Below are 25,633 nucleotides of genomic sequence, written 5' to 3'. Positions count from 1 at the left end.
GCTTGTTTCCTTTAATGGGTAAAAAATTGTTAAATTCAAAACTTCGAGGTTTTTGACCTAGTGTATTCTCCCTAATGAAGCTTTAGCGTATTATATGCTTAATAGATGAGTAAAGGGTTCTTGTTCATAGGATATGGGTACATTGATGCTCTCATTTTAAAATTTGGGAGAGGACATCTTTAGTTTCTGATTTATCAAAAAAAATATATTAGTAAATATTCATTAGGACTTGAATATATATGTCTTTAAATTTCGTTGTCCTGTTTATACTTTTATGGGTATAAAATTGTCAATATAAAAAGTAACACTTGATATTTAGCGGGAAATTTAAATTTTGCTGGGAAAATTCAAGTAGTATGAGGCTCAAATTTGAATATTGAGCTTAATGTTCAGTAGATAAATTATAACATATAATCATATTGAGTGTCTTTCATTGAACATGAGTATCTTGGAACCTCGTTTGGCTCATTCTTAAATTTTGGAATTGACAAAAAATAAAAATTCGTAATTGTTCTCTAGGATTTAGATAAATTTGGATGGTCCAAGTAGTGTCCTTTCATAGAAGTCCAAGTAGTGTTCAATGATCGATAAAATGTTAAGCATAAATGGTGAAACTTCAAGTATTAAGCTAAGATTTGAAAGTGATCAACCAATCAAATTGCATCAAGAGTAACTTTTTACTGATCAGCCAATCAAATTTCACCAAGAATCATGACTTTAGATTGTGAGTCATGACTGCAATCCTAAAGTTAAAATAATTAAAACAGTGTTCGAAAAAAATAAGCAAAATTTTTAAATTCTAAACAAAAATTTGGAAGTGGCCAGCCAATCAGATTGCATTAAGAATAACTTTCCAGTGATCAACCAATGAGATTGCATCAAAAATAACTTTCCACTAATAATCTTAGTGTGTAAGTTGTAACTAATGTTGAAAATGTGAAATTATGATTGTTGCATATCAATCGATTTTAATAATTACGTATCAGGTGGTATCAAGTCTTAAAATTTTAACACCAATGACCTTGGACTATGAGTTATAGTTACAATTTAGAGTTTGAAGTGTAAAATTGTTATGTGTATCAATAGATTACGATAATTACCTATCAGGTTTTAAGTCTAAAATTTGAAGTTTGAAGTAGAAATCAACCAATCAAATTTCACTAAAGATAACTTTAAACTAATGATCGTCGACTATGAGTTGCAACTAAAGTTCGAAGTGTGCAGTTGTTATTGTTTTATATCAATTGCTTTTAATAAATTATCAGGTTCCAAATTCTAAAAAAAAATTACACCAATAACTTTAGACTAGGAGTTGTTCATAAATTTCAATAGTGTTAAAATGATGCATTAGATCAATATCCTCAAATTTGAATTTTAGCAATTTTTACCCATGAAAGGACAAATTGGGTCATCCAAATTTACCTGAATCCTGGAAAGCAATTACGAATTTTTATTTTTTGACAATTCCAAAACTTAAGAATGAGCCAAATGTACTTCTTCCGGTCTAAAGATACTCATGTTCAATGAAAGACAATCCATATGACTATATGTTACAATTGATTTAGTGAACATTAAACACAATATTCACATTTGAGCCTTATACTAATTCAATTCTCCCGCTAAAGTTTAAATTTCCCAGCAAATATCAAGTGTTACGTTTTACATTACTGACAATTTTATACCCATGAAAGGTATAAGCAGGACCAACCAATTTTAAAGACTATATATTCAAGTTCTAAGGAATATATACTAATACATATTTTTTTTGACAACTCTCAAATTTAAGAGGTTCCCTTCCAAACTCTAAAAGGAGAACATAAATGTACCCATTTCTTATGAAAGAGAATTGACCCCTGTATTCATTTATTAAGCATATAATAAACTAAAGCTTCACCAAAGAAAATATACTAGGTCAATAACCTCTAAATTTTGAAATTTGACAATTTTTACCTATTAAACGGAAAAAGCAGTACCTTTCAAATTTACAAGACATATGTTTTCGAGTCTTAGAGAATATTTACCAAATTTTGATTTGTCATAATTCCGAAATTTAATGGGTGCGTCAATGTATTTCTCCCCAAAATTTAAGAGGAATGCATCAATGTACCTAACTGCTATGAAAGGGAGAATTGGCCCTGTACTTAATCATATAACCATATGTTGTAGTAAAACCTTATCTGAGAGGATAAATTAGGTCAATAACCTCCAAATTTTGAATTTTTGGAGATTGTTTACTCCCTAGAATTGAATTTTAGGCGATTGTTTACCCCTAGAATTGAATTTGTAGCAATTGTTTACTCCTAGAATTTAATTTTTGGAGATTGCTTACCCCTAGAATTGAATTTGTAGCAATTGTTTACCCCTAGAATTGATTTTTTGGCGATTGCTTGCCCCTAGAATTGAATTTTTGGCGATTGTTTACCCCTAGAATTGAATTTTTGGCGATTGTTTATCCCTTGAAGGGATAACCAGAAACATCCAAATTTACATAGTTGTATGTATATTTGACTCCTAGAGAACCTGTACCAATTTTTTTGACAGTCCCAAATTTAAGGAGTGGCCCTATGTACACCTCCCAAATTTTAAGAAGCAGGCATCAAAGTACTCATAACCTGTGAAAAGAGAATGGATATCTGTATTAAACCATATAATCATATAAGTTTTTAAAGCTCATTAAAGAAATAAATTAGGTTAATAACCAACCACATGTCAATACAAATATTAGGCATTTTTTTACCTACAGAAAGGAATAAGGAGAACCACCCTTATTTACAATGGTATATTCTTGAGTCCTAGAGAACATTTATAAAATTTTGTTTTAGAAATTCCCAATTTCAGGGGTGGTCCTATATACTCCTCTCAGAAATTAATGTACTCATGTCTTATAAAAGAGTGTGGACCCCCATACTCACATTTACAAAATATTGAGACAAAAGACCTAATCAAAGGGGAAAAATAGGTCAAAACTAAGGAATTTTGAATTTTTGGCAATTTTGTGCCCATGAAAGGGAACGAGATACTCCCAAGGTAACAGTGGTATATATTTGAGTCGTAGTGAACATTCACCAAATTTTATTTTTTAACAATTCACAAATTTAAGAGTTGATCCTAGGACACCCCTGAAATTTTAGAAGAATGCGTTAATGTATCCATATCTTATAAAAGAAAATGAACACCTGCACTTATCTATATAATCATATAACATGATAATGCCTTATTAGAGAGGATAATAGGTCAAAAACGCCCGAAACTTAAATGTTTTTCCAATTTTACACCCATGAAAGGAAACGATAGGTTCACCCAAATTTACAGTGGTATATATTTAAGTCTTACAGAACATTCACCAATTATTGTTTTTTCATAATTCCCAAATTTAAGGTAGTGCTTCTACGTACCCCTTCCAACTTTTAAAAAGGAAGCGTCAATGTACCCATGTCCTATGACCTATATGTTTATATATGGAGGGGATCCATATACCTACCCATAGAACTATATAAGGGAATAAGACCTCATCAAAGTGAATAAATTAGGTCAGAAACCTCCAAATTTTACATTTTTTGCAATTTTTTTTTTACCCATCAGATGAACTAGCCATACTTACAGATGTACCGTACATATCTGGTCCTATACTACCTACCAAATGTATAATTCTGGCAATTTCCTAAATTTAAGGAGAGTATTCCTATGTACCCCTCCCGAAATTTAGGGAGTAGGCCAATATACCCCTGTCATAATTAGAGGGGTTGTCCTATGCAGCCCTGGCCATCATCCTTGTGCAGGAACTATGGCCCCTGACCCAGAGACCCAGGGAGGCACAAAATTTTGCCCAAGTGCCCCCATTATTACTGACATCCATTCGTTAATTTACACATTGAATTTAGGCAAAGATTATTGATTACACATTATATTGTTATATCAGTTATATTATGACTGAGGACTTAACAGATATTTGCTGTTTACTTTTGTAACAGAGTTAGAATGAGCAAGAAATGGACATAAGCGCTTTCCTTGTGTTTAAACAGGAAAATATTGCTCTATAGTTATTTATTTATATTCTTCTTGCAAGTTTCCTTGTTTAGTTCTTTCATAACTCGTTACTTAGCAACAGAGAGGCAAAAAATGATCAACATTCATAGCTTATTTTGCTGTTGCTTAGTAACAAAGATAATGGATTTGCATAGCAAATTCAATAAAACTTTTTTAAAAAATCTTGGAAACTGAATCATATTATATGAATTACATGAAGAATATGAAATGGTAGTTTTTCATTATGGTTCAAATGTGTACTTGGTTAGAAACCTGTCATTTGAAATCCTCTTTTCTTTCTATGCATTAGTATTTAGTAATAAAAAAAAAAAAAAAAACTGCTTCGTATAATTCTTTCATCTGATGATCGAACGAACGAAGGCGGTTTTCGTAACAATTAATTTAATCTGTTCAGAACGTTGTCTATTAACAAAGAAATTTTATCATCTAGATGAGTTTTACTTCTGTTAATGACATACATATAAATATAAAGATTTGTGAAACAGTATTTTGTTGATAATAATTAGGTCCCATTTTAGATTGAACGCCGATACAACGAAAGAACGAATCATTGCAGTTCCAGACAATTCTAAATTCTGTGTTTCATTTATACAAAATTTCAGAAGCTAAGGTTCAGGTATGCATTTGATCTACGTAATCAGTGAAATATTTTTAAAAGAATTTTGCAGCACAAAAGACTATTACTATCCTTATGACAATGTTTAGAAATATGGTAGTGATTCCCAACAGATGTGTCGCGTAGCTGCATGGAATGTGTCGCGATATTTTAGAATTTATTTATTCGCCGTACAGGAGGCCTATAAATCTAGACTGTATACGACACTTTCTTTTACCATGCAAAGGTTTTTTTTTTTTTCACAGTTCCATTGCCAAGGGCCCCAGAAGGTAGACGTTGACCAATAGGTGTAATAGGAAATACTCGTCAAACCCTTTGTAGAGGTGTTCTTATTTTGGCCGTAAAGCCTCAACAAGTTGGTCAAAAAGGACAGCAAAGTTAAGTGAGTCATCTAGATCAGTGTTTCTCAAAGTGTAGGTCGCGCACTGAGAAAAAAAAATGTAGGTGGCATACTTAAAAACGTAGGTTACATTCGTAATTCCTGTAGTTTCCGGACTTAACGTACAACCGTATATAACATCCTGCAGCAAACGTATAGCTGAAAAAGTATGTATTATACATACTGTCTGCATAAGTGCAATGACGTCATTCGTGTGACGTCATCTGCAGTAACAAGTATATACGGAGGTAATATCTAGCTTTGTGACGTCACGATCGTATGTAGCATGTGGGTTAATAATGACGACACTCACTGACTATCGGGACGGAGCGTAATTTCAAGAAGTATGCAATATACGTTCTGTACGTGTGTTTCTTGCGTTCAACCCCGAGACAGCATCTATTTTGTACTTGTGCCCCGTACGTACGACTAGATACAGTGTACGTATTGTACCTATGTATTATACAGATTTTCCTTATGTCGCACACAGCTTGTCCCGATACAGCATACAGAATATCCGTATGCACCATACAGAGTGCACATATGCAGCTTACAGACTGTCTGCATGCGGCATATAGATTACACGTATGTCGCGTACAGGCTGGCCATACGTAATGTATGGACTGGATGTATGTAGCTTGTAGATTGTCCATATGAAATATATGGATTTTACCTGTATCGCATACGTATTGCCTTGTTGTAATATATGAATTGGACATATTCAGGATCTAGATTGTACGTATAGTGCACCATTATTGAAGTGCTGCAACATACTGAGAAATGCATGATACATTCTTACTGTAATGTTGCCACATATTGTTTTTCTCTGTATGGAAACAAAAATAGCTTAAAATATGGTTGATCTCCTTTGTGCCAATAATAATAAAATTAAAAATACTACACTTTTCAAATCTTAGTTTGGAGCAGTGAAACTGTCCAGAGAAATGTATTTATCTGCAGGGTGTAAGTTTGGACTTCCTGCTAATTCTTTGGAAAGCTACTGCAAAGCCAAGTGTTGAAAAGTGGCACAAGAGTTAATTTTAAAATTATTGGCACAAAGGAGGGTAACCATATGTTAAACTATTTTAGTTTTCATACAGAGTAAATCAATATGTGACAATATTACTGTAAGAATTTATCATACCTTTTGCAATAACTTAGTTGCAGCACTTCAATAATAATGCAAAATGCACAGTCATGTACAATCCTATGTTCAAACTCAAAAAAGACTTACGTACAGTCATTTATTAAGCCGTTATCATCCATTGCTTGTACAGTCACGAAAGAAAATATTCTTCACTTGACAAAATTTGTTTTCCTAAAAACTCAACAATAAATTAACCTATCAGAGTACCGACTTTGGTAGGTTGTCAAGTTATAACTATTCGAAGAATAACAACAAAAAGATCCAAATTAATTAATTTGTTGCCGAGCTATTGGCAAAAGAAAATTTGTCAACTGTCAAATACTTTCTTTTCCGTGTGTACTATATAAAGACGACTTTACCTCATTCTTTTCCTTAATAATATCCTCTTCCAAAATGCAGAAGTTGTTACCACAAGAGGCGTGAATAGGATTTTCCAGAAATAACTTCTCTGAACATTTTAATTAACAGATAAGTTATTTTTTAAATGAAGCTATAATTAAAAACATGGTGTCAGCTGAAAACGTTTTCCCTCACAAGATGATTCCTAAACAGTACTCCCCATTAAAAATGCAACTTCAAGGAGATAGGGTAGCTACGCCAAAGTTCCCAAGCCGATATCTAATAGTAAGTGTCGAATATGCTTAACCCATAACATACCAAGTGGGGTACTCTAGGGACCCCAGAGAGTGATATTTGGTGATACTGCCGCAATTATAAGAATCAATTTATTCTCGATTTTTATATGTATCCTGCAACCCTTTGAGATATCAATTACATGATTAGATCAACGATGCGTTTCTTTAAAAAATACAAAAAATAAAAACACACTTCAAAATGTAAAAACTCCATTGTTAAACCTGTGTTTCAGATTTACGAACACACAAGTATGAAATTGTATGAAGAACTGAATAGTGTTCAAATATACATAATATTTGACGTCAACAATGTTCATTTAACTTAAGTATGCTTCTAGACATCCAAAAAATAATAGTTGGAGTAACCCTCTGCAATACTATGTTGAGAAATTAAAATAATACTTGGGGTCCCCAGAAGACTCCAGCTTGGTAAACAACTTTGACGACTTAGGCTTGCTACGTTAAGGGTTAAACTTACCGCTGTATTCGCTGTGTGACAACGTGGTGATAGCAGAGCAGAATTGACCCAACATTGACAACCAGAACGACTGTAACACAGCGAGACATCGAGAGGATGTTCTCTTCTGGTATGGTAAGCCATGCGTCTTACGATCCAATGCCACAGCTCAACTGTAGCTGGCGGAGTTCACAGGTATGAGAAGCTGTGCAGCCATCGACCAAACATATTTATCCTTCCCTGCTCTATACATTCTGCAAATTTGGACTTTCCTGGATGTATCCTTCTTAGTTCAACATTTTAAGTAACGAGCAGTGTAATAGTCTCATACATTATTTAAAGGAAGAGCGATGATTCTCAGAATTACTCGCAAGTTTCTAGTTTACAATTGTATACATATATATAGATATAGCTATATAGATAGATAGATGTACAATAATTTAAAACGGTTATATCAAAGTTTGCATTCAGAGCACAAAAAGAAGTATAGCTCTCGGAACATTGATTTTAGCCAGATAATACCACTAGTAAACTCAACCACACTCAGTACCGTTAGTTGCTTGGTATTGTCTACTAGCAGCGTTCACCCCGCTTCGCTGCGGTCACCCCGGAACGCAATAAACTTTGTTACTTAGATAATTTTTACTTTTTCGCTTTCAAGTGATATGATAAAAACCATAGAAGATTGCAGTAAATCTTAACATTATATCGCCTGTCATTTATGTTAACCCGCCCCGCTTCGCTGCGGTCATCCCGGTGCTGGCATATTGTAAAAGTGTCTGTAAAAATAAGCAAATCAATTAAAAAATTTTCCATAGAAGATTGCAGTAAATCTTAACATTATATCGCCTGTCATTTATGTTAACCCGCCCCGCTTCGCTGCGGTCATCCCGGTGCTGGCATATTGTAAAAGTGTCTGTAAAAATAAGCAAATCAATTAAAAAATTTTAAACAGAAGATTCAAGCTATTTTCCGCTGTATATCGCCTGTCATTTATGTTAACCCGCCGAGTGACACGGTCATGCGGGTTGCATATAAATACGTTTATTTTTACCTATGATGAACTAATAACAAAGGATTTGTACGTTATGGACACTTGAATGGTCAATTATCTCAAGACACTGGTAATTAAAAATTAAAGTGATATGATAAAAACCATCTAGGGTCCAAATCCTAATAACCCCCCAAAAATGAAAGAAATTGGTTCAGCCGTATTAGCGTGATGAGCGGACAAAGGATTTTGTACGTTCTCTTTTATATATATAGATGAGGCAAAGATAATCGTATCTCATTGCGTGTAGATTTTTGTATTTGTTTAACACTAAAAATTGTTTGTCGCTAACCGAACCCAGTAACATATATATACCGACAGGACGTACGTTAGTCACAAGGTTACATGAGTGAAACACTAAATTATTCGATTGACACTTGCGGCCTTGTCAACACTAGAGAAAGGTACAAAGTGATTAAATAAATACGAAACATAGTACATACAAAATATAGCGATGTATGAAGTCTCCTTTTCATACGATTTGGAGAAAGGATACATCTGTAGAGAGCAACATAAATGATTTCTCTGGATAATTTGGATTAGTCCAGAATTCGAACAAAAATAATTTTGAAATTCGTTAAGTCCAACATTTTTTCTTTCTTTCTTCGGATTCTCAATAAAGTTGACTACTGAAAAGCTGAGTTACAGATTTTATGTTAAAACATATTCACTATACCATTGCCTTATTCACAGAACAATACATTAGTTATTAATGTATGACTGAAATAATAGTGCTTCGTGCAGATTTACTTTATCCAATCAGAATTGCACAATGACAAAAAAAAATGTTGCAAGGTATAATGTTCTTATTTACAGAGAAAAAGAGTTGAAAAGATTTAACGCTAACAAACATTTTCTTTAAACAGACATACATTTATTCTAATTTATGGAAGAAAGAAATAATTTGCGGAGCAGTATATTTATTAAGGTTACATATTTGTACAAAAGAATGTAAATACAATCGGGTCTGTCTTCAGAAAGGACGTGCTTTTAGCCACAAATTACACTGCTTCTTTTCGCTGTCTTTCATGCAGAATCCTGGTTTTGTTTTGATACATGAAATACCTGAAACAAAAATCCAAAAATATTTAAAATGTTACATTTTAAAATATTTAACATTTTTTTAGATTAAATGGACAAAATCTGTTCGGTCAGGTATGGACTTTTGGGTTTCTGGTAGAAAAATGATGAATTAAAAAAAAAGTGTTTGTTGATGCTGAACAACTCGAAATGTATCACTATGCAAAAGTAAGTGGGTACCCACTGGCGTTCGAGGTACCATGGGGTACCTAATATGTCTGCATTTTTAGATATGTGGAGATATATGTCTCTAAAATGTAAAGAACTGATATCTGTTTAGTACAGAAAACCGCAACTCGGTAAGCCTTATGGATACCGAGGTATGGGAAAATAAAGGACAACACCATAGAAGTGTGAGTTTTGCGTACTAGATTGTGCAGTTTCGAAAACGTAATTACTGAGGGCTAACAACAACTTCAAAAGTAGTTTCAATTCAATACACTACACACACGTCCTTATGGGGGTTTTCGGGTACTATGGCATTCGCAGACCTCCCATTTCTAAACATTCTAAAATATATCTTAATAAACTTATAAAGAACGTTACAGGTGTGTGTTTACCGAAACCGCAAGTCGGTATGTTTAACAGTTACCGAAATATGGTGAAATAAATAGGAACACCATAGGTATGTGGGGCTTCCATACTTGACAGTAGTTTAGAAAATTAATGAAAATATGACTAATGGCTATCAAGATATTGTCAAATAAAGGGAGGACCCACACAGTTATGGGGTTTTCGTGTTAGGTGGTGAAATTTCCGAAACCGATCATGAAATCTGAATAAGCACCAGTAGCAATTTCATCCTAAAGTAACTGGGTATTTCCATGGGGTTTTAGAACATCATGGGTCTAAAAAGATTAAGTTTTAAAAGCTTTGGAAAATATAATTTGACATTTGTAAAGAGTATTAGAAAAGAGAATAGAGTTACCCAAAACTTCCAGCCAGTACATCTTACAGCTAGAGAGACACCGTGAAATAAAAGAGTATTAGATCTTGAAATTTCATAAAACAACTTTTGATCTTAATAAAAGTTAAATAAGATGGTACTTACATGGGTTAAGTGAGTACCTCACACCAGGGTGGATTGATTTAAATCAGTCTGATTTAAATCACGATTTTAATCAAGATTTAAATCACTTGATTTTTTAAATAAAAATCGTTGATTTAAATCAAATTTTGAAATAAATTAATTTAAAGTGAAAATAAGTAAAATCCCGTTTCTGTTCTGTTATTTCGATTATGGAAGATAATAATCATAATACAATGAGACTCAAATATATGTACAGCACAGTAGTAGCAGAGGATGATTAGGGAAAATCCCGTTTTGAACGGGTAACGGGAGAATCCTGCTTTCTTCTCTTCGTAACATAGGGTTTTTAAATCGTTAACTATTCCAACGGAGAAATCACCATCGACATTTAAGACAAAAATTCTTTTATGTCCACGTCTACTTGTTTGTTTCCAGATAATAGGAGCGTATTTAGAGGGGCCCGATCCCCTTTCCGAAACAAAAAAAAAAAGTTAAGACTTTAGGCGAAATTTATGTACTAAATACATAGAAGTTCCTCGGGATCGTAATACGGCAAATTTCGGATGCGTTAAAATATCGAATAATACTTTTGATAAAGTGGATTCTTTCAAATATCTAGGATCAAAATTAACAGACGAAAACAATATTTAGGAAGAAATTAAATGTCGACTAAAAGCAGGGAATTCGTGTTATTATTCAGTTCAAAATCTCTTGTTGTCACGAATTCTGTCCAGGGGCCGCGGTGGCTCAGTGGTAGAGCGTTCACCTCTGGTGCTTGGGGTCCCGGGTTCGATCCCAGCCCCCGCCAAGTGAACTTTGTGGTGAACAAACACCGTGTGCGTGGGTTTTCTCGGGGTTCTCCCGTTTCCTCCCACTTTCTTCATTACACCATTTCATTCATTACTCATCATCACCGTCTCCTTTAGCCTAACCGGCATAACCGTGGGACGTAAAACTCAAAAATTTCATTTCATTTTTACAAATTCTGTCCAGGAATTTGAAGATTAAAATATATATGCCTGTTGTTCTCAGGGTGTCTAGCAAGCAAGCATAATCAAATTCTCTGACTTTCCCTGACAAAATTATAACTTTCCCTGACTCTATCATTCTTTTTTCTTAGTAACTCTTGTAGTAACTTTTTTTCTTAGTAAAAGTATAAAACTCATATTTATAAGTAACTCATATTTAAATCATGAAAATGAAATCTTTCAGTTTTACGTCCCACGGTTATGCCGGTTAGGCTAAAGGAGACGGTGGTGATGAGTAATGAATAAACTGAAGAAAGTGGGAGTAAACGGGAGAACCCCGAGAAAACCCACGACCACGGTGTTTGTCCATCACGAAGTCCACACGGCGCGAGCTGAGATCGAACCAGGGAACCCAAGCACCGGAGGTGAACGCTCTACCAGTGAGCCACCGCGCCCCCAACTTATATTTAAAGTGAACTGTGTTTTCACCATTGTTTATATGCTTATACAATATTCTACAAACGTACAAACGAACCAACTCATTTACCTGTAATTTATGACTATTTTAGTGACATTCCTTCACCCCTCACAGCCTGGGAAAGATTTTTTCCCTGACACACAATGAAATTCCTTGACATTTTCCCTGACCCTGCAAATTCCCTGACTTTTCCTGACTGGTAGACACCCTGCTTCTGTATGGTTGCGAAACATGGTCGCTTACTATGAGGGAAGAACGTAGACTGAAAGTATTTGAAAACAAGATCCCGAGACGAATATTCAGACCCAAGAGGAGTGGGAATGGAGGAAACTTCATAACGAGGAACTACATAATTTATACGGTTTACCAAACATTGCTAGGGTCATCAAGTCTAGGAGACTCAGGTGAGCAGGTCATGTAGCCAGGATGGAAGAAAATAGGAACACTTTCAAATTCTTAACTGGAAGACCAATCGGAAAACGAACATTAGGAAGATCTAGGCGCAGATGGGATGACAATATTAAGATGAATCTCGCAGAAATATGAATACAAAATAGAAACTGGATTCAGTTGGCTAAGGATAGAAGTCAGTAGAGAGTTTCTGTGAACGCGGCATTGAACCTCCGGATTCCATAGGCCATAGAGTTAATTAGTTAATTTTAGGCGAAATTTATGTACTTTGCATGTATTTTGTGCCGCTGGCTAGTTTCGATTTTTTAAAAATATACTCCTGCCAAATATCAGGAACTTTCGTGAAAAGAAAAGTGTCATGTTGATAAACGTTGCTATACGTTTTTTCCTTAATGCTTAAGAAATATTGTTTCATATTGAAATAGGTTAACGATTGAGGATTAATTCGAAATTAAACCAAAATACTTTCACTTAAATAACATAATTGTCATTTAATATTAATTCCTAATGTTTTTTCTCCAGTTCGCGACTTAAATTATACGAGGAGAAAGATTTGATTTAAATCAAAAAAATCGATTTAAATCAAAAAAATCAACAAAAATGATTTTTATTAAAAAAATCATGATTTTTTTCCACCCTGCCTCACACTCGTCAGGGCAATTCCGATCGAAAGATTAATTCAGCTCGAAGTTTTCTTCGGGTAAATCCAAGCGTGATAATTCCTAGCGTACAAAAAGAATGAAAATTCTTTGTCAATATCTAATATAGCAACCGAGATATAAGTAATTATGTATTTTACGACGTCGTAAAAATGGAGACCCACATGGATTTGTACTGTTGAGTCTTTGCTGTAAGAAGAAGAAATTTCAGAAAACTACCGTATACACCTTAATAGACAATTAAATGGGTGGAGGCATGGTGGCTTAGTGGTAGAGTGCGTACCTTTGGTGTATTGGGTCCCTGGTTTGATCCGTGTCCAAGTCAGTTTGTAGTCGACATTGTATTCGTGGGTATTCTCGGGGTACTCCCGTTTCCTCCCACCTTTACACTCCATCAATTCTATCATCAACATTCACTTGCCTTAATTTCATTTTAAAATTAAATGGGCAGTTAAGTGTGATCGTATCTCTGTGGATTAAGAGAATACTCCAGTGTAGTTTCTGCAAAACATACTAGGTACACACCCCACCACTAAGTTACTGTGTCCTCACTGATTTAATTGCATATTAAGGTATATACAGTAGGTTTTTGAATTTCTTTCTTATAGCAAAGACCCAGAAGTACAAATCCTTAAAGATCTCTATTTTTACGTCATAAAATAAATGACTCGTTATATTTTGGTTACTATATTAGATATTCACAGGGAATTTTCACTCTTTTACACAGCTCGATGAACCTTTGGAAGTGCCTGAAGAAAACCTAGAACTAATCTTTCCATCGAAATTGTAATGAGGTACTCACTTAACCCATAGAAGTACCATCTTATTTAATTTTGTTGGGACCAATAATTTTTCCGAAGTTTCAACATCTCATACTCTTTTATTTCACGGTGTTTCTCTATATGTTAGATGTACTAGCTGCAAGTTTTAGGTAAATACATATTTCTAATACTCTTTACAAATGTCAAGTTATATTTTCAAAAGCTTTTAAAATTTAATCTTGGTAGACTGTAAGATGTTCTAACACCCCATGGAAATATCTACTTACTTGAAGATGGAATTGCTACTGGTGTTTATTAACTTTCCATGACCGGTTTCGGAAATTTTATCATCTAATACGAAAATCCCATACCTGTATTGGTCCTCTCTTTATTTGACAATATCTTGATAGCCGTTAGTCATATTTGAATTCATTTTCCAAATTGTACCTTCAAGTATGCAAGCCCCACATACATATCGTGTCGCTCTTTATTTTCCCATGTCTCGGTATCCGTAAGGCTTACCGAGTTGCAGTTTTCGGTAAACAAATATCAGTTCTTTACATTTTAGACACATGTATTTCCATATATCTAAAATGCAGAAATTAGGTACCGCATAGTACCCCTCTACCCCATTGGGGTACCCACTTACTTTTGCATACCAGGGCAAAAACACCAGTGGTCGTTACTTTAAGGTTGAAAACATACTCTTTTGTCTCTTCTGTGAGCACCGTGAATCGGTCGGAGCTGTACCATAGTTGGAAAGAGACACTGATCCTTCCTATATGACCATGTAGTCAGAATTCAAAATCGAATAGCCGTTGAAGGAAAAACAATATTTTAAAATCCCTTGTATTGCACCGGTAGTAGTCATCTCAAAATCGAAATGTTCCAGTGGTAGTTAGGGTTTTGTACCAGTGTTCGTCACTCAAATAACTTGACATAATTTATTCAGAAACGCACTGTTTATCAGTTTAAAATTAAGAATAGAGTATAAAGTACTAATCTTAATAACTGTGCATCACTTTCGGCACTCAAGAAAGAAAATAAAAAAGTTTTTACATACTTTTTAAAGCAATTTCAGTAAGAAAAATGTTAACTGAATTCAAAAGTTAACTGTATATTATTTTAACGTTGAGAGTACAATATTAATTACTATGTTTAATAACTATAGTGACTTTAAGCACTCAAGAATGAAAATAAACATGTTTGTACATACATTTTTAATACAATTTGAGAAACAAAATAAGTTAACCGAATTCAAAACTTAATTATATATCACTTTAAGATTAAGAATGGACTATAAAATACTGAGGTTAATAATAATGCATTACTGAAGAATGAAAACAAAAATGTTTTTAACTACCTATATTGTATTTACATGTTGTTATTTCTCATTAACATGCTTTTTGATAACGCACGATATGGGCTAGGGGTACGCACGAGAAATGATTTGAGACTGTCACCTCTCGCAAAGGTGTCGCGAAAGTTGTCTCGTCTCGAAAACTGTATCTGTTTCTATTGGAAGAGCTATGTCTCGTCTCGAATTTCGTAACAAAAATTCGTTACACATGCAGTTTTGTGTAAAAAGTGAAATGTATAAATACAGGAGAGAAAACATTGCAGACAAGCATTATGTTAGTATGTTGAACATACTTTTTCGTATGTGGTGCAAAATATCTTCATCTATGGGGTTACTTTGCACCAAAGTTTGTATGAAATGAAATCTTTGAGTTTTACGTTCCACGCTTTTGCCGGGTATGCTAAAGAAGACTATAATCATGAGAATGAATGAAATAGTAGAATGAAAACTGTGAGAGAAAACGGGAAAACCCCGAGAAAACCACACACAGTGTTTGTCCAACACAAAGCCCATTTGGCACGTGCTGGGATCGATCCAGGAACTCCACGCAGGAGAGGTGAACGCTCCATCACTGAGCTACCACGTCCCCAAAAACACAACCTCAGAATATACTTCATATAGAGTAGAAATGAAATGAAATCTTTGAGTTTTACGTCCCACGATTATGCCGGTTAGGCTAAAGGAGACGGTGGTGATGAGTAATGAATGAAATGGTAGAATGAAGAAAGTGGGAGGAAACGGGACAACCCCGAGAAAACCCACGCACACGGTGTTTGTCCACCACAAAGTTCACTTGGCGGGGACTGGGATCGAACCCAGGACCCCAAGCACCAGAGGTGAACGCTCCACCACTGAGCCACCGCGACCCCTCATATAGAGTAGAAGTAACAAGATGTAAAAAAAAAAAAAAATGGCCCGTCTGGAGGACATGTAAGCTAAACACCAATACAATTGTTACAGATTTATTTACTTGCACTGTTTAGGCTGAACATCGCAACACCAATATCATTATGTCACATCCTTAACTATGCTAACTACAACGTAGACCTGCTTTGCTTCGTAATGTCCAAATAGTTGATTATTGTGCTCGAAAGCAGGCAAGTAGCATACAAATTTATGATGTTGAAGGCGTTATTTTTCACAGCTATGGAGAAAAGACACGAAAACGAAAAATAAAAATAAATCTTTGTTTTACTTCTTACGGTTATGCTATGTATGCTGACAGTCACAAATGAGTATTGAAAATTGATGATCTTGGAATACGATTTGGTGGAATAATGAGGGGGGGGGGGAATAGACATTGATTAAATATAAAATTGAAAAGAAATAAGGGCCTGACGCTCAAATATTTATCTATCTGGCAGCCACCTTGATCCCTCTAAAATATCATGAAGTACTTGATTGATTCTAAACCCAATAATAGTAATAGTAATTATAACAATAAACACAGAATATACCTAGATATAATTTACGCACCTTGAAGTGTAGAAATTAATGATTGCAATCCTCAGCATTCCAATAGTTCTTTGGTTTCTCCAAATGAAGATTCGGACATCGGTTTTCTTCTCAAGCAATAATGGGGTACAATAATCAGTTGCAGTCCAAAGCAAAGTCACTAAGTTAAGCATGAATATAAAAGATTTTGTGTTAAATATTTCAATGTAAATTTCATGAAATAGAATTCATTAGTTAGTTACATACAAACTCTTACGCATGTAAGTCAGAATCTACTTGTAATAACTTGTAAATTTAAACAAACTAAATTATACTACAGTTATAGGGACATCAAACATATATTCCATAAGATATATAGGGTGTCTCAAAAGTCCCCTGACATAAAGTAACTCGATTATTATCAGAGTTACAACAAAATGTAATTGGGAAACCGTCTCCAAATATGATGTTTCCAATGTAAGTTGAAGGAATTTTCAAAATCGGATGAGCCCTTTGGCTGTACACTCTTTATGCGTCCAATGTTAAATGAAAATGCAACGTTGCCATTTACCTGGACCCACAACATAAGTGAATGAAGTTACTGATTTTTACGCTAACATGTCGATGGCTAGTCCCCATTTCAAACAGTAACTTCATTCACATATGTTGTGGATCCAGGTAAATGTAACATTGCATTTTCATTCCACATTGGGCGCATAAAGAGTACAGCCCAAACGGCTCCTCCGATTTAAAAAGTGTTCACTTTAGATTGAAAACAACATATTTAGAAATGGTTTTTCCTCTTACGTTTTGTTGTAACGTCGGAGACTTTCGAAACACCCTGTATACATCATACGAAGTTCCTTTCTAAATTCTACACGGGTGTAGTTTAATTGAATGTGAGATGGGTGATACACATTAGGCCGTTTGGAAATACTCTCACAGACGGCCGCCATTTTGGATTAAATTTGTTTGTTATAAACTGGTGGGTAATGTGATATATATATGGCCACGGGCTAGAATTTTCTCAGTATGTCAAATATGCAATCAGATTCCATGGAGCTTAATTTGGTGAAAAGTTATTGCCAATTGAACGTTGTATTTACCTCTTTCTTCTAGATGTAGAACCATACCGTTAGCACGTGAGGAATGCATCGAAATATTCAAACTGTGGAGCGGGAGGAGTGCCTGTACTGTGGTTACCGATTGCAAACAGAATCATCTACAATGTGACTGTGTTACATGTTGCAGTGTCACAGTAATTAACTAAATTTGAGGAGATGGGCACATTCGTGGACATACGTCGTAGCGGACGATCGTAGAGAGCTACAGATGAAGCAACGCCTACGGCAGTGCTGACTTCTTTCTCGATGTGGCCCCAGAGGAGCACACGTCATTTATTAATGCAATGTGGGTTGAGTCATAGGGTCTGCGCGTGTATAAGTGCATCCGTACAAGGTGCAAATGAAGCAACATCTCCACGAGAACGATGTTGATCGCCAAGTGCAGTGAGTAATTATGGTTAACATTTTTATGCAAATACTCTTTTCAGATGAAGCTGACCTCTACGTAAATGGGAAGGTTAATAGGCAGAACATGCACAATTGGTCACCTGACAACCCCGCGTGCAAGACCCCTCCAACATGACCAGCGCAAAGAAAATTAATTATGTTGTTGGCAGACAAATGAGGAATACGTCTAATCAGTCACTTTTTCATTCCATAAAATTAACTGCGGAATAATACCTCACGCTCGTACAGGGATAGATATTGCGAGCTGCGATGCCCGAGGATGGTACATTCTCGCAGTTTTTTCAACACCATGGCGCTTTCTTCATTATGGATTCGTATTGCGTCACTACTTGAACAATTCTCTAGAACATGGGTTGATCGACGAGAGGCAGTTGAATGGCTGCTCGATCACCGGACCTAACGCTGTTCAATTTCTAGCTAAGTGGAAAAGTTAAGGCTATGGTTTGTGCAGTAAATATTCATAATTTTTATCATCTAGAACAAAGTATCGCCATCGTCTGTGCACAAATTTGACCCTATATCCTACTTTGTGTCCACAGCAATTGGAAGAAGCTTCTGCAAATGTTTATTGCTCAGTAGGAACATGTGGAACATATACTATAACCAGGGATAAAAGTGGACCTGAAAAGGTGGGGGGACGGTAGGTAGCGGCATCACTCCACGCCGTTCCTCCTGCCTATCTCTGCCCATTGTACCATTTTAGGATCTGGGGGACGCCCTACATATTTTTCGAGGTGGGGAGCTGCGTCCCCCGCGTTCCCCCTCGCTTTTACCCCTGACTATAACAGGGAAATGTGTTCGAAGTGGGAAAAATCAGAGGCGGTGTGTTTTATTACGATTTTGACTCGACATATCGGCTATCTAAATGTTCAAATGCAGTGAGGTGTGAAGCCTACAAGATTGCATTTCTATTTACATAATGTCTGAAAACCACTGGAAAGCTTCTTTTAGTTACGGAGAAAAAACGGAGAGACTGATCCATCCATCGTGAACAACTTTCTGGAAAAAAATAAATAAAAATAGCCCTTACCTTGTATCAGGGAATTATACACGAAAGTGCTCAAAAACCGACTTTTAATATTAACAATTTCCAGCGGGAAAACTCCTGGACCACACACTCGAATGAGGGGTATTTCAAACTCCCGTAAGATCTGCCCCCACAGCAATCCCCTAAATCCGCCCATGCTCAAAAGACGACGCTTATAAGAATTCAGACAAGACGACACATACATACATACGAAAGAAACAATTCAATACGGCACATCAAAATATAAACTAGATGAACTTCTTTGAAAACACCTCATTTTACAAACAAAAGGTAGAAAAAGGTAAAAATGTCAGTATTGTCAACTTAGAATCTACATAAGAAATAAAATCTTTTTATGTGCAAAGCTATTCGTCAATACGTATAAAAAATGGATTTATTAATGGTATTTAGCATTTATCCTTCCGTGAAGGTATATCTTGATCACTAAAAAACCAGAAACGGCATGTCTCTATCACTGGAAAAAAAAAAAAAAAAAAAAACAGAAGGGTATGACATACCACTACATATAGTCTCACTTGGTTCACTGCCAATAACATTTCACCAGAATAAGTTACATGATATCTGATTGCATATTTGACATCCTCAGAACATTTTAGTGCATGGCCATGTATCACATTACCCACTTATCGTCCATATTACAATTTCGAATCTAAGATGGCGACCGTCCGCGTGATGTAATCCGAAAGTATCCCTCTGGGCCTAATGTGTATCTCTTATCTCGCAATCAATGTAACTACATCCCTGTAGTTTTCAGAAAGGATGACAAGGGACTTCTGATGCATCCTGTATATAATAGTTGTATCAATAATGACGGGTATACCGGCTAGGCTAAAGGAGACGCTGATGATGATATAATGAATGAAATGGTGGAATGAAGAAAGTGGGAGGAAACGGGAGAACCCCGAGAAAATCCACTCACACGGTGTTTGTCCACCACAAAGTTTACTTGGCGCGAGCTGGGATCAAACCAAAGATCCCAAACACCAGAGGTGAACGCTCTACCACTGAGCCATCGAGGCCCGACAGGAATATTTGTTGAAGTCTACTGTCTTCTTCAGTACCAAGGTTACACAAAAATGAGCCTATGGTTTTGACGGAATTCGAACCAACATTATATGTATACTCTCTCAGTGAGAATCAAAGCTGGCACCAAGTTTACATATGCGCGCGCATTGTATTTTACTTATATAGCTCACAGAGCTATGGGCGAGCAAGCAAGGCACGTGCCCCGGGCGTGTGGTTGGAGGGGCTACTAAAAGAGAGGTTATATATTAGTACTTTTCCATTTTGGTGTTTAATACTTTTCATCAGAGTGCGAAATCATGAAATCAAAGTGGGGGGAGACTGAAGGACTGAAGAGAGCGAGAGAGAGGGGGAAAAAAAGCTGCGCAGTCTTACACTTCAAAGAATTGTAGTGAAATGAGAAGGTCAGAATTCAAGATGACATTCGGATGCTTGGCACGAAGAAAAACATTGCAAGCAGTTTTGAAAAAAAAAAAAGAAAAAAAGAAAAAGAAAAAACTTAAATAATGTGATATATTTTGTAGACTTTGGATATGTATGTTTCAGTTGGCATCAACAATTATTGGTGTGTTTTGTGACAATTGACAGTTTAGCGAGAGACTAGGCTAACTGACAATTTTAACTTTCTGAAAGAAAAGGAAACAAATGAAAACAGCACGTTACAAAGGATACGACTGATATTCATAGTTTGGCTTAGTATACAACAGGGGTGGATCCAGGATGGACTACTGGGGGGCGGTGGGTTGTAATGCCACTACTTACAAGATAGAGCTACTTTTAAGAGATTCAACTCTGGGTGGGTTTTATTTTATATTAAAATACACAAAGTTTCCTCTTCTTGGGGGAGATTGACCCTCCCTGGATCCGCCCCTGTCTCAGGACAAGCCACACAGACAAGTGGTTGAGGCAAAGGTCAATTAATGACATTAGTATGCTGTTCCGTCAAAATCTCAATCTTGACCTGGATGTAAGTTAGCCTGGTCTCTCACTGAACAACTCAATTGAATGTTTCATATGTAAATTAGGCACTTCTACATCACAAACAGTAAATATAACCTACCTTATTCTACGTTTTTAAATGCATTTCTACAACTGATTGTAACTTTAAAGGTTCTCGTGAAGATTAGCTGGCGGAGGTTACCTAACATAGCCATGAGTTATCAAATTAACAGTTGTGCTTCGTGGGTGATGATAATGATCCTGAGGTTAGATGTTAAATTGGACTCGAGAGCGGAACAAGGGCTGATCTTATTCGTGTCTCAGACGGGGCATGGAATGGAACGAATATGAAAATAAGGTTGCTGTAATAGTTTTTCATAGGGTTTGTAAGATTTTCGAAACACTTGGCAATTTTTTTTTATCAAGACGACATTTTTTTAAGATAAAAATCAAGACTTGGCAATTTCAAGTTTCATCCCCCTCCCAATCTTGTAATGCTCGCTACGCCGCTGTAAGCAATACATATTTTCGACAATATTCGTTGTTCATCTGTTTCCGCTGGGTTCCAACGTGGTGAGCTGCATATGGGACTTTTAATAGTGTTATTATAATGAGAAAGAATTGCAAATTATGTTCATGTTCCTAAAAGAGGGAAATTGAAAGAGAAATTAAATTAAAAATAAATAAGGGAGAGAAAAGTAATTACCTGAAAATAAAAATAAAGTCTTTGAGTTTAATGTCCCACGATTATGCTGTTAGGCTAAGGGAGACGGTGATTAAAGCAAGTTAATTGTTATGGAATATTTGGTGGAATGAGAAAGTGGGAGGAAACCAAGTCCCCGAGAAAACCTACGAGCACGTATATGAAAATGAAGTAAAACATACACTGGTCTATGCTTTCTTTGTCTAGCAGAGTCATAGTTTGGAATCGAAAATGTGTTTTGAATTTTTGTATTTAGAGATGGAGAGTGTAAGTAACGAAATCACTTAATACATCCATTAAGATTTCGGAAAGCGAAATCTAAATTTAGGTAAGCTAACTCCATTTATTAACTGCTTGCATCCGCTTCGTACATTGTTCGAAGGGTCACGAAACAAATCACCTCATTTAGTCTACACATACCTAGTACTAGCGTTAATTATCTGCTTCGTTGGGTGAAAATAAGAAAACCAGTAATACATGTATGTTACGTTAGTCAGTCACTTTTTTTACTATTACGAAACGCTCTCTCATATCGGTTATTTTCGATCATTTGTAAGATCCGTCTCCCCTCTTTCCCTCCCCAAGTTGCTTGGCTGAATTTTGATTTAAATAGTATCGGAAGTGTCACTGTCCATTTCTGCGCCCCCGAAAACAATGGATTTAGATTAGGATTAGTTCACTTAACTTAGTAAGCCTACACAGCTTTGGCGCGGCTCGACTTGTTGGAAAGCAATCCAAAATCTAAACAAATATATCGATGTCACTGGGGTTTAGTAAAGTGTATCGTAAGTCAAGAAGATTGAGAATCACTGCCTCGATTATTCACTTCAATTAATCATCAAACTCCTTTAACCTGAAGTACATAATCGTGGAATGTTTAACTAACATTATAATTTTATGGCATCTAGAAAATGCACATATCGTACATTACGTTACATTACCATTCAATCGCAATAGGTTATTACAGACGTGTGGTTGGCTTGAAGCTTAGCATCCTATTCAGCGCCAAGACTGTGTACGACCTACACCTACAGCATAATATGGAATCCTACTCGCATGATCTTCGACCAAGATTTGAATCAACGGGAGGATTAAGATTTTCCCTCTCGTCAAGTAATTTTCCCAACTCGCCAAAGAATTTCTCCCTTGCCGGTAAAATATTTCCCTCATTTCATATTTTACATATTATATACTATATATTATATCTTGCATCACTAAGAAATAAAATGCTTCGATTGTATATCTGAAAAGTCGCCCCCTCCCCGCAGGCACGTAGCCACGATTTCGCAATACGGGAGGTCCGTGACGAAATACTGTGGTTATCACACCAGGGGTTCGATCAATCTAAACTATTTTACTGACAACATATCCATATTGATTTGTTAGGACAATAAAATGAGGATATGTTAGTAAGTATTTTAATTAAAGAATTATGAAGAAATCTTGCGTAAAAGAATAGAAAAAAGTATTGACAAAGACATAGTCTTCCGACGTCATTCGAACTCGGTTCTTCTCGTCTTCTTTCTATTTCTCTTATCTTAGTTCAATGCCGTCAAGGATAGTAACGAGATCTCTTTCGGGAGTAAAGACATCCTATAAAATGGATTAGTGTTGCCGCGAAATTCAAAATGGTTCATATTATTGGTAATTCTGGGCATTGCTTAAGTTCTGACAGGCTATCTGAAAGAACCGGTTTATCGATCGTCATTTGTAGTCCATAGGGTTACTGGCGCAAATCCCGTGGGGATGAGGACATGTCCCCTCCAATCTTAGAACTGGGGGGGACTTTCCCCTCAATAATCCGATTTGAAATGCGTTTTTTGGAGAGAAATGTGATGATTTGTGCCCGATTGCCACAAAGGAAAGTAAGATGAAATTGATGTCCCCACCCCAGAATAAGCCTTAAATCTGCCCGCCTCACAATTTTGAAGACAACTCTGCTCCTCTGATCCTCCGCAGCATTGTTTTTCAACTTCATAATTTGAACATCCTTAAAAAAAATTATGAGAACTGTCTTACCCGTCCCTCCCAATGTTGAAGACAGATTTGCGCCGCTGCATACGGTTAACATGGAGCTAGATGGAATTCGGAATGTTCCGTTACAATAATATCCAATTTCAACTTGATCCCCCCCCCCCCGTTTCCTCCACACAAAGCTCCTCGTAAGAAAGAGTAACCAAAACGCTTATTGTAGCTTTATATTTTTGAGGCTGATTCATCTGTTTCTTTCTGTTTCATCTTTCCTTAATATTTTTCATTTCTGGATCCGAAGGGGGGGGGGGTCTGGACCCACCCCTTGGCTACGTGCCTGCTTCCCGTAAAAAGCATCATTCGAACCCTGAATCAAACAACTCCATCTGTAAAGCAGTGCTGAGTTGATTTTAATATCCTTTTCTGCAACGAGGCTGTATGAGACGTGGACTTACTGATTAACATGGACTCCGAACCACTCCCGCCAGGAATCGAACGCGGGTCTCCCACACCAAAGGCGCGTACGCTAACCGCTTAGCCATGAAGGAGCTCATATCTATAGCAGTGTAAGCAACAACAACAACAAAAAGAAACACACACACATACTAGAAGTTTGCGCAATTGGGGATCAAAACATTCTCAATGAAGTATGAGAAATAGTAAACGTCAAAGTGGGCTTCTGCTTTTCTTTACTTCATTAATACTTAATTCCTTCTAGAAATAGTGAAACAATACTATGAAGACACAGTACTTAAACATAATCGAAAGAATAAGACAAGGAAACAGAGTAATTTCCGACTAATTAAACTAGTCATATACTATACCTAACTGTTACATTGTATTTCTTACCATATTACGAAAGCGATATAACTTTTTTACCAGCCATAGAAGCTGGACGCAATCCAATACTGCAATTTAGACGCTGTAACGAAAGCTGCAAGTCAAACGCCTGACACTCCGCCTGCCTGAAACTCTTCAAATAACTGTGTAATAGCTGTTTCAAGCGGCCTACAACTTATGACCTTGAAACTATGTGCTAGTAACCAAATTAATGCCAAGGTACGATAAAACACCCCAACTTGCCACAATGACGTCAACACAAGGAAAAAAAGAAAAACATCTAATTTTTGGTTCGAAAATTATGAAACAATAATAATAATAATGTAATTCTCAGGAACTCAAACATTAGTTAACTAGAGAACATAACAAGCAAAACAAAACAAAACAAAACAAAACAAAACAAAAAGAATCTTAAACGTGAGCTCTCCCTGACTGCTGTTTTTAAATTTCAGTGAGGCTGTAAAATATGTTTTGTTTTATTGTTAAAAAACAAAAAGAAAAAGAAAAATAAAGAAAGAAAGGAAATAAATTTTGTTGCAAATATCCTAGTAAAAATAGGTTTCCTAGACACAAGTGGCTCCGCGTAGCGTAGTTGTAACGCTCTCGCCTTCGGTACGAGCGGACCCAGGTTCGATTCCGGTAGGGGCACTAGGTCGAAAAAGTATCAAAAGCTTTTAAGTCCAGACATCCTGAATGAGGCTTTCTTGGGTTTTCCTCATTTCATACCAGGCAAATGCCGGGTGGTACCAGGCCGTTTGCTTCCTTCCCTTTCCCCGGATAGTGTGCTCACCGAGGGACGTCATAACTCACATGTGACGGGCTAACAAGGTCATTGATGCCGAAAGCCCAGAAATCTAAATCCTAAATCTTCACTACACAAGAAAATGTTCGCGCTGAAAACGGTTTCTTAGCAATTATGTTAAGCAGTCCTGTAGTAAATCTCCATCAAGTAATAAACCGTCACATATAAAAAGGAAAGAATAAACACATAACATTCATTTTGCGTACCTTGAAATGTAAAAAGTTACAAAACATTAATATTCAAAGATTTCTCAAAATTCAGA

The 25,633-nt window shown here is 36.1% G+C and overlaps 1 long non-coding RNA gene across 1 annotated transcript; it reads right to left on the bottom strand.

Moving 5' to 3' along the window:
• Positions 1 to 9,296: 9,296 nt before the first annotated feature.
• LOC145679741 (uncharacterized) lies at positions 9,297 to 24,674 on the bottom strand. The gene is made up of 3 exons (XR_014130517.1): positions 24,579 to 24,674; positions 16,556 to 16,694; positions 9,297 to 9,397 (listed from the first exon to the last, which is right to left on the bottom strand). It is a non-coding gene; the product is annotated as an uncharacterized LOC145679741 (long non-coding RNA).
• Positions 24,675 to 25,633: the final 959 nt, after the last annotated feature.

This window comes from Thermobia domestica, chromosome 2 (genome assembly GCF_964235325.1).
Source record: "Thermobia domestica chromosome 2, izTheDome1.hap1.1, whole genome shotgun sequence".
In the NCBI taxonomy this organism is placed as follows: domain Eukaryota; kingdom Metazoa; phylum Arthropoda; class Insecta; order Zygentoma; family Lepismatidae; genus Thermobia; species Thermobia domestica.
This window is presented reverse-complemented; position numbering and strand designations above follow the sequence as displayed.